The sequence below is a fragment of the Palaemon carinicauda genome, chromosome 35 (genome assembly GCF_036898095.1).
Source record: "Palaemon carinicauda isolate YSFRI2023 chromosome 35, ASM3689809v2, whole genome shotgun sequence".
NCBI classification, from domain to species: domain Eukaryota; kingdom Metazoa; phylum Arthropoda; class Malacostraca; order Decapoda; family Palaemonidae; genus Palaemon; species Palaemon carinicauda.
In genome coordinates this window covers 16,419,228-16,430,411 of record NC_090759.1, presented here as the reverse complement: position 1 = coordinate 16,430,411, position 11,184 = coordinate 16,419,228, and the positions used below count along the sequence as shown (strand labels likewise).

Genomic DNA, 11,184 nt, shown 5'->3' with positions numbered 1-11,184 from the left:
ATATCAATGCTGAATGACCTCAAAATCCCCTGTGCTGAACCTTATAGGTTGAATACCTTGTATAAAATCAGTTGTTCACAGTATAATCTTCCTACCATACTCTAAAAGGAATCTTAACATTACATATATCAGGCCTTACTGATCCAAACTTTATAACTGGTAAAAATAAATCCAACATTAGTGCTGCTGTACATAATTTAACTTTCCCAAGTTCTCTTTTATATTTGCAAGTTGACTTTATAATCATACTTCATAACAACTCTACTATAGTACATTGAAAATACCTGTGTAAAATGCAAATGAAATCTTACTGAAAATGTGCAATAATCAAAGAATCTAAAAATGACTTTGTTGTATTTTTTTTCTAATCTATAAAATTAAATGAGTATGAATGCCAAAAAACAAGCTTTATCTTACAAGAAAAGTGTAGTACTTCTTCCTATGATAATGACAGAACCTCATTTTGAAAAGACAGGTCAAGTAACCTGACCATGCATAGAAAGGCAAAAAGTGAATGGTTTAAAAAAAATGGTTCTTCAATTTCAAACTATAATGTGAGCATATTCTCGATAGCTGCAGCGTGAGATCAGCTGACAAGAAACCAAAATAGTGCCATAGCCTCTGTACCATGGTCTTCCACTGTCTTGGGTTAGAGTTCTCTTGCTTGATGGTACACTCGGGCACACTATTCTATCTAATTTCTCTTCCTCTAGTTTTGTTAAAGAGAGTGTTATGGGGTCCTTTGACTTGCCAGACAGTGCTACATTGGATCCTTCTCTCTGGTTACGGTTCATTTTCCCTTTGCCTACAAATACACCGAATAGTCTGGCCCATTCTTTACATAATCTCCTCTGACCTCAATACATCTGACAACACTGAGATTACCAAAACAATTCTTATATCAAGGGGTTAACCACTGCAGTGTAATTGTGTAGTGGCCACTTTCTTCTTGGTAAGGGTAGAAGAGAGACTTTAGCTATGGTAAGAAGCTCTTCTAGGAGAAGGACACTCCAAAATCAAACCATTGCTCTCTAATCTTGGGTAGTGCCATAGCCTCTGTACCATGGTCTTCCACTGTCTTGGATTAGAGTTCTCTTGCTTGAGGGTACACTCGGGCATACTATTCTGTCTTATTTCTCTTCCACTTGTTTTGTTAGTTTTTATAGTTTATATAGAAAATACTTATTTTAATGTTATTTTTCTTAAAATATTTTATTTTTCCCGTTTCCTTTCCTCACTGGGCTATTTTCCCTGTTGGGGCCCCTGGGCTTATACCATCCTGCTTTTCCAACTAGGGTTGTAGCTTAGCAAGTAATAATGATCATGATAATAATAATAATAATATAGGAAATGTTTATTTTAATATGGTTACTGTTCTTAAAAAAAAAAATTATTTTTCCTTGTTTCCTTTCCTCACTGGGCTATTTTCCCTGTTGGAGCCCCTGGGCTTACAGCATTCTGCTTTTCCAACTAGTGTTGTAGAATAGCAAGTAATTATGATAATAATAATAAAAGAAAACATTCTGTAATTGCAGTATTGTTAAATGCACAGAAAGTACTGAAATTTTTAAATGAAGCTCATTTAGCATCAAAAGCCGTAGGTAAACACTCGTTTTAGAAAAATAAAGAAATGAACGAAAAATCTTTGTACTGTATTCAGGGTTTGCAAGTTAATATACTAATTGCATGGTGGTGTAATAAGCTTTGAAGTGTTATTGAAAAACTTAATGTTGCAGTTTTTTTAGAAGGCTGTATTTGAGCAGAAAAGGCTACATTTGTTAAATATGAAACGAATAATAACACTACTTTTATTTCAGGCTTTATTTCCTACAGCTTATATAGTTAGTTTTTGTTGTTAGAATTTTAATGCTAATAACTTCTTTTGTGGTACCAAAATTAATCTGGTTCTCAGTTCAGATTTATTGTGAGAGACCTAACCTACCCTGTTTCAAAACCTAACTATTGGTAACTAGTGGTTTCAATGCACTATAAAGCAAAGTCTAATAATACACTACCTAACAGATCCATGTATTCTCATGGAACACAATGCCGAATAAAACATGATGCAAATGACTGAGTTTAGTTGAAATGTGGTCGACCCATAGAATTTTTAAAGGATTTACATGATAAGCCACATCATCCGTATATGTAATATGGTAATATTTAGAAGCATTTAGTGAGTGGAGGGATATCAGGATCCAGGCTACCCACTCCATCTGCTTCACTATCTAGGTCTCTTATAGAGCATATCTAGTTTTCTTATAGAGCGATTAGGATTGCAGTATTCAAAAGTTTAGTCGATGGAAAATCTAAAAAGTAATTAAAGAATTGGAAGAACTGTAAGAGGCTTTCAAATTTGTAATGCACTTTGAACTTTTAAGATCAAAATTAGACTTGACTCGAGGAGTTAAGTTAGGTTTGCACCAAGGGTGGGTAACTCCAGAGTTTCTGTTTAAAATAGGATTCAGTGGACATTTTAACTTTAACAAAGAAATCTAGCTATGTTGAGAGCTTATGAAACTTATAACTATTGAAAGTTGGCTGATTGTTAATTATCTAAAAGTGAAGTGATATCGTCATTCCCACTACAATAAACTAGCATATCCTCCTCTGGCATTTTCCCTGCACTAACAGCAACTTTCCTTTTCTACTTGCTGTTAACTTCCTTGGCAACTGTTAAAAAACACATACGGAAGGTATCATGAGGGAAATAAACATTTCACAATGGTTATTTAAATGACAGTATTGCCCCTCATGATACACCAAGGAAATGATAGTGAACTTTCAGAAATTATTTCCTTGCACACTTTACACAATAATTGCTAAGCAAACCAGGTGAAGACATCTTATTGCACAGCACAGTAATAAGCAAACAATCTGGAGAAGATCTGATAACTACTGTGTGTCTTAAGGCGTCTGGCCGGTATAGCAATATATGGTGGTATAAGACGTAGAACGAAAAATAAAAAAAAAATTCACTGAGCTTATTATGGCAATGGAGAATGCATATACAAAATATTTTGTCAAAATTTCTCTTTCTTTCATAGTTATAGGGGTAATTAGTAAAAGTAACTCAATAAGCCAAAAACATTGATCCTTACAAAAAAATGTAGTATTTTTTTCTCATATCGTAAATTTTGATAATTATTTACATTTTGATATAAAAGCAATTGTGAGCAATGGCATTGTATAGATTCCATGAGTCACAAGACAGGATTACACCCTTCACGTTTTGCTAGCACAAGCCTCAGAGAGAGTACACGTTTGAGTTTGACCACTGACATTCACTCACTTTTATGTCTGGTTTTTCTTGGTTTCGGTAAGAATTTCCTCATGCCAGAGGAAAAGACAATTTCAACATCTCACTAACATAAGGAAGAAGAAAATTCACTCTTATTAAAGAGTTCAGAAGTGTGTGTGTGAGAAAGAAGGAGAGAGAGAGAGAGAGAGAGAAGAGAGAGAGAGAGAGAGAGAGAGAAAGAGAGAGAGAGAGAGAGAGAGAGAGAGAGAGAGAGTCTTCATTTATGGTTAAATTATGATAAGATTTCTTTTGTTTATTAATATCCAAAAAGGAACATAAAACTCATAATAATCATGATTTATTAATATTGTCTGTAAAAATGCAAAGGAAAAACTTTGATCGCCCGTATCTCAAAACTACACTTATTAACCTTCAAATTCTATCTTCTCCCTTAATTTCATAGATATAGCATTGATATAGATATAACAATCAAATAGATCCCCTTTTTCCAATTTTTGTTTCATAATTTTTCCTCCTGATTTATAGGTTTTATTTTTTATCAAAATGAAAAACTTGATATCAAGCAAAAAAAATGACAAAAAAATAAAAATTTCATTGGATGTCTACATCAGGTCTATATAGGGTAGTAATCCCAAGTCTTAATATTAAGTATCAATGGAGGAGATAGAATTTGAAAAACACTCATTTTCAGGATAAATCTCCCTGGCATTGCAAAATCGAAGGTCAGAGGCAAAATTCCTATGTAGTTTGGAGATGTTTTGAGTCCTCTTATTAAGTGGGATGAATGTCATAGTCTTGTCCTTGAAAAATTGCAGTAGCTGGCCTGGCCCCTTAAGATAAAGTCTGACATGTTGGTTACCACTTACCACTAGAAGGTTTTTCTTCCTTTACTAAAGGGAAAAAATAGGAAAATTTTAAAATTCATGAAATTGTATGGGTAAAGGTCAGTTAAAGCCATTGCCAGTCCACTGTAGGACAAAGGCCTTAGACATGTCCTTCCACTCCCGTCTGTTTATGTTCTTTTTGTGCCGGTCTATCCCGCAAATTTTTTTAGCTCATCTTTCCATCGTCTTCTCTTCCCTCCCCTGCTTTGTTTGCAATCTATAGGGACCCATTCTGTTAGTTTTTGTCCATCCATTATCTGTCATTCTCATTACTGTACATATCATGCCCTTGTCCATTTCTTTTTCTTTCTTATTGCTCTCATATGCATGTTCTTTTTCTTTCTCTTAATGATAATCCCATCATTGTTTTTTTCCATAGATCTTTGAGTTGTAACTAGCTTATGTTCTAAGTTTCTGATGCATAGGTTAATACTTGTAGGACCATCTGATTAAATAATTTTCATTTTAGAGAAATTGGCATTTTATTTTTCATAACCTCGTTTTCTTTACCAAAAGCTCTCCGTGTTCTGGGGAAACATTTACTGTTTTTCCTAACTACATATATTTATTAGTAATCTTTAGAAGTTTGTTTAAGTTATTTGCTGTCTGCATTTTCTGATTTTTTATTCAAATCTTTTATCATATTTTGCAATTCTTCCCATGAGTCACTGAATAGAACTATGCCATCTGCAAATCTGAAGTTGATAAGGTATTCCCTATCAATGTTAAATTTTTCATTCCTATATTTTCCCAATCTATATTCTTGAAAAATAATTCTAGGTACACTGAATAATTTATGTGGTCTTCCTTTTCCGATTGGAATATTTTATTTACGTAGGTTTAGGATTGCTTTACTACCTGTATAGATATTTTCAAGTGTTCGAACATGATATTAATTTATTCCTGGCTTTTGAAGGGCTTTTATTACTGCAGAAGTTTTGACAAAATCAAAACCTTTCTCATAGTCTATAAATGTTATACATAGTGGTTAGTCTAACCCTGTTGATTTTTCCATTAGCAGAATAATTATATTGATGTGGTCAGTTGCTGAACACTCACTTATGAAACCTGCATGCTCTCTTGGTTGATTCAAGTCTGGCTATATTTTTATTTGGCCTAATATGATCTTTGTAAATATTTTTTTTTATATATTACTGAGAGTAAACTTATTGGGCAGTCATTTTTCAAATCTTTTGTGTTTCCCTTTTTTATAAATTAACATAACAAAAAGTTTTTTCCAAGCAGTAGGTATAGAGTATTCTTGCAAACATTTTGTGTAAAGTTCAATAAGTTTTTACTATTGCAAAATCTCATCCATTGTTAGGTCATTGTCTCCTGCTGCATTGACACTCTTCATGACTTTTAATGCTTTCTTTATTTTTCCTACGGTCTATTCTGGTACTGGCTCTGATGTTTCATTATTTCTATTGGCAAATGTATTTTTAATACAGTGTCACTGTAGTAGAGTATTGTATAGAAATCCTCTACACTTTATACTACAGGTTGACCATCACTTATCTGGCAATCTATTATCCGGAAACATCAGTTAACCAGCATTATTTTCGCTAGTGGCCGCTTGGTTGGCAGTACTGTTTCTCAATTATTTTTGCTACTGTCTGGTTGGCAGCATTGTTTCCAACGTAAACAGAATTTTCAGCATGAAAACAGATTTTAGTGTATAATTGAAAACAGTCTAGCTGCACATTACACAAGCAGAAACATACCTTTCATTTCCACGCATTAAGACCTTGAAATAAACTGAAGTCGAAAATTAAGTCAAATTTGAATAAATTAAAAAACCATCAGTGCAAAGGGTATCTTTTGTTGTACTGTATACAGTACTTAAAAATCCAAAATAGATTAGATAAAGCCAATTTATATCATGCTTTTGCTAAACACAACGTGAAACCGCAATGACTGCTTTGTTTAAGTTTCATCACCGATCATAACGAACAAATGAACGCTTATGTGTATAAGTTAGCTTTTGCAGCTACAGATATCTTACCAATTATTGGTTATGTAATGTTATTATTATTAATTTTATCCTTTCAAATAATGTCTAAATAAATGTGAAGATTTAATGGTGAATTAAAAATAAAAAAGAGAGAGAGAGAGAGAGAGAGAGAGAGAGAGAGAGAGAGAGAGAGAGAGAGAGAGAGAGAGAGAGCGAACAAATGAACGCTTATGTGTATAAGTTAGCTTTTGCAGCTACAGATATCTTACCAATTATTGGTTATGTAATGTTATTATTATTAATTTTATCCTTTCAAATAATGTCTAAATAAATGTGAAGATTTAATGGTGAATTAAAAATAAAAAAGAGAGAGAGAGAGAGAGAGAGAGAGAGAGAGAGAGAGAGAGAGAGAGAGAGAGAGAGAGAGAGAGAGAGAGAATAGTTCTCTCTCTTATTTGATGCCAGAAAACTTCTAAATCATTCGTATTTCTCTCTCTCTCTCTCTCTCTCTCTCTCTCTCTCTCTCTCTCTCTCTCTCTCTCTCTCCTCTCTCTCTCTCTCTCTCTCTCTCTCTGTAATAAATGAAATCTTTGTTTCTTTGCTAAGTCTCTATAGGGCCTTTATAATCCAGCACCACAATGCTAGAAACTATAAAGTATCGTGCATCGGCAGCATGAATTAAACTCCGGTTAACTTATGCGATTCAAATTGCAGTACAAGTAAATAAAATATGAGAGAAGCATTTCAAATAAAACTATCGGACTTAATATGCTAAATGGATTAAGTTATAATTGTTTCTTTTAGTAAATATGAAATATCCTTTGGTAGCATGCCTTGATAATAATAAGGGAGTTATTTGATCCGAAATTTGAGGTTGACGACGGACTACGCAGGGTTGATCAGCTGATTTAAATGTAAACAATGCATAGCATTATAATTCACTATGTTTTTAATTATAAATACAATACTTATATGTGAATATTACATGCATTATTACTGAATACAGTTAAGGGAAACACCAGGGAGAGAGAAGAACGAAACAATATGACAGAGATGAGACGGAGCTGGTAGTCAAGTTCCTTCTCCTTGCACATTTCTTCCGCCTCATCTACGCTACTTCAAATAAATTAGCGAAATCAATTAATTTGGGAAATGTGATATGAAGGAATGAAAAATAGGAATGGGAATACGTGGAATGAGGGATTAGAAAGGTTTAGAATGATTCATAAGTTGGAAATGATGAATGAATGCTAGAAAAAAGATGATGAATTAAATAGCGGAAAATAATGAGAATCAAAATAGTTGGAAAGATACATTGTAGATGTGTGTGGGAAAGCAGAGTAAATGTACGAAAGGGATTTATTAAGGAATTGGGAAAAGGATTAAGGATATAATAATAAGTGAAGGACCATAATAATATGAAGGAGATATCATACTAATATGCATGATAGGATATATCAGACAGGTAATTCTGTGAAAGTGAACGGTCATATCAGTGGGATAACATCGTGAAAGTGAATACTGTACTGTATAGGCTGACGACGGACTATGCTGATTTGATCCGCTGATTTGAATGTAAACAATGCATGAGATTATAATTTGCCATGATTTTAATTATAAATACGATATTAAAATCTGAATATTACATGCACTATTATTGGACACAGTTAAGTGAAACACCAGTTTAATCAAAATCCGGTTTATTTCAAATATAGCTGTAATTTGTTACCACCGTACACGGATACACACTCTACAGAGAGAGCTAGGACCAGCTGGGTGTAGAGATAGGTAGTGGCACGTAGCACTCCCAATGTAGAGGAAGGGGGGCTATTTGAAATCATTGCCCGGCTTGAATTTTATCGCAGGTTTTATGAGAATTTTTATTTAATAGGTATTGCATTGTTCTTGGTTATCCCAATGCTGTTGCCAACAATTAGAAATCAAATTCTTAATGTTGGGTAAAGAATCATCAACAATTTTTTTTTTTCCCTTGGCTGCAAAAAACCGAAACTGCAAAGCAAAAAAATGCGATTAATGAGGTCTGACTGTAAATTAACCATTGGTAACCTGTAAAAGAAGTGTATAATTTGAGCAAACAGTAAAAATACAGTAACAGAAATGTGGAACCTTAACTTTGGAGTGAAGCGATGTCCGAGAGCGAAGTGTGGGGCGGTAGAGAAGGATGAAAAACGGCGGAAAACGTTAAAAAGTGGCAGAAAACATAAACACTTACCTGGACAAATCATGTATAAATGACAGAAGACATTGACACTTAATTTTTGGAAACACATTTACAAATGTCAGGAAATATTAACATTTATTGATAAACTTGAATTTTTTTTTTTTTTTCTAGATTTAATTACACCACATATTTTCGTTTTTTAATCGGCACTCGGTTTGCTTCTACCAAAGAAGGTCTCTTTTTAAAATAATCGTCAAAAAACCGTGTTTCTGCCTGCTTCTTAAAATTTTCCAGAAATGGCACGGGCAAACTGCATTATAGTACTCGAACGCCTGGCCTGTGAGAATTTTTTCTGAGTGTCTTTTCTAGGAGAGCCACCATTTTAAAATAGCCATCGAGACCCTCCTTAATTTCTGCTGTTGTCAGTAGGTCATCCTTCCCCCCCCCCCCCCCCCCCTGTACTCTTCCTGAACAACGTTCACTCGCATGGCCTCCAACTCCTTCAGGTCATCCGTCGTAAGTTCCTCTTGGTGCTCCTCGATAAGCTCATCAATATCGACCTCATCAATTTCCAGATGCATGGACTTCCCAAGTGTAACGATATCGGCAACTTCAGATTGAGCAACAGATTCAGGATCTTCAACATTTTCGGAATCGGCTTCAGCTTGGTCTGAGTGGAAGCCCTCAAAATATTGTACAGAGACAGCATTAGGCCACAGCTTCTTCCAAGCAGAGTTCAAGGGTGCCTCGAAACCTCCTGCCAAGCTTGATCGATGATTTTGAGGCATATGACAATATCAAAATGCTCCTTCCAAAATTGATGAAGGGTGAGGTTTGTGCTCTTAATGATTTTGAGAAGTCTCTTGAAGAGATATTTCATATAAAGCTTTTTAAAATTTGAAATCACTTGCTGGTCCACGGGCTGGAGGAGAGGGGTGGTGTTCGGTGGAAGATAGAGAACCTTGATGAAGGAATATCCTGCTACAATATCTTCCTCGAGGATAGGAGGGTGAGCAGGGACATTGTCCAGCCCCAGCAGTCATTTCATAGGGTAGCGCTTCTCTTCCAAATACTTTTTCTCAGTTGGGCCAAAACAAATATTTATCCACTCGATGAACAATTGTCTTTTTACCCAGGCTTTTCCATTAGCCCTCCACAACACATGAAGATTTTCCTTAGTGACTTTGTGGATCTTGAAGACTCGAGGAGTATTGGAGTGATACACCAGCAGGGGTTTCACCTTGCAATCCCCACTGGCATTTGCACAGAGTGCAAAGGTAAACTTGTCCTTCATAGGCTTATGCCCAGGTAGCCTCTTTTCTTCTGTCCTGATGTACGCTCGACGAGGAATTTTTTTTTTTTCCCAAAAGCGCCCAGTCTCATCGCAATTGAAGACTTGCTGGTGACTGTAGCCTTTCCGGATAGTCAACTTGTCGAACGTCTTAACAAAGGCTTCGGTCTCTTTCGTGTCCGAGCTTACAGCTTCCCCATGATACACCACCGAATGAATGCCTGAGCATCTCTTAAATTTTTCAAACCACCCACGAGAAGCCTTGAACTCTGGGGTGCCTGCTTTGATGTTTCTTCTCCTGCGTCGGCTTCGGCCTGAGCATGCACGAGATCAGCGAAAATGGGGGTGGCTTTTCAGCAGATTATCGTTTCAGTAATAGTGTCTCAAGCCATTTCTTTGGCCTTTATCCAGACAAGCAGCAGTCTCCATCTCATCATGGATGTGGCTCCTCTTGCTGGAGAAAACAGCCACACCCTTAGAAGGTATCGCTGCTTTGATATATTCCCTCTGCTTCAGGATCGTTCCTATCGTAGATTGATTTTGGCCATATTACTTCGCAAGCACACTTAACTGCATGCCAGCCTCGTATTTCTTGATTAATTCCATCTTTATCTCCATGAAAAGCATCATCCTCTTCTTTCCCTTGACATCAGTGTTTTACTTAGTACCCATGGCTAATGATGTAACGTAATATCACACACGATACAGTACAATTGTTACAAAAGCGAAATCATAAACATTTAGTTAATGGGTATGATACCGCTGCTGAAACAAAAAGACATAGGAACGCCAATGCTTTAGTCTCGGACACGGTCGGGCTCTCACATTGTTCCTTCCTTTCGTTGTCTGAAACATTTTTCGTGACAAAATTCTTTGCATCTTGTTTCGCAGAGTGAAAATTTTTAAGCAGATTCTTTCGTATCGAGAGGTTTTACTGTATTGTGGCCAAATCTTTCACCTTTTATTAGAGATGATCTGTCTTTGATTTTACCCTTGGATCATCCTGTAATATTGCCTTGGATTCTTGGTAAAATTATAGAATGGGGCAATAAATGGTTTGTAGAAAATAAGACGGGTTTCGTATGTATTTTATGGTGTTTTGAACATTTTTGCTAATGATTCCAGGCAAAAATTCATAGCTATTAAGTTATTGTGGGTCAACTACCATAACTGAAAAGCTGTCTCTGTACTAGGCATAGTCATCAGTTACATTCGAAATACCATGAAATATAGTGTACATGTCTAATTTTATTTATATTTGAATGAACTTTCTAAAGATTTGTTTCCGTGTCATTGCCATTCAAAAAGTGTCATCGTAATAAAAAAAAATAGTTACCATAATCAAAACCGAGTAACAGTAATGAAACATGGGAACTTTTGTTTGCCAGACTTTTGTGCGCATAAAAAATGGGCTTTCCATCCTATATTCTATAGCATCGTTCATAGCCGTCAGTGTTCATTGTATTACAAATACTTCCTTACTTAATTGAGCTAATAATTTATTGGTTTTTGCTCTGCTGTATGCTCGCTTTGCTCGCGATTAAACATTTTCTTACTGCTCCTATGTTCTGGCAATTAGTCTATGTTTTACTGTGCGCATTAGCCACATGG

The 11,184-nt window shown here is 35.4% G+C and overlaps 1 protein-coding gene across 1 annotated transcript in view; it reads left to right on the top strand.

Moving 5' to 3' along the window:
* The window catches only part of LOC137627178 (microtubule-associated protein futsch-like), a 176,376-nt gene that overhangs the window by 95,906 nt on the left and 69,286 nt on the right, over positions 1-11,184 (top strand).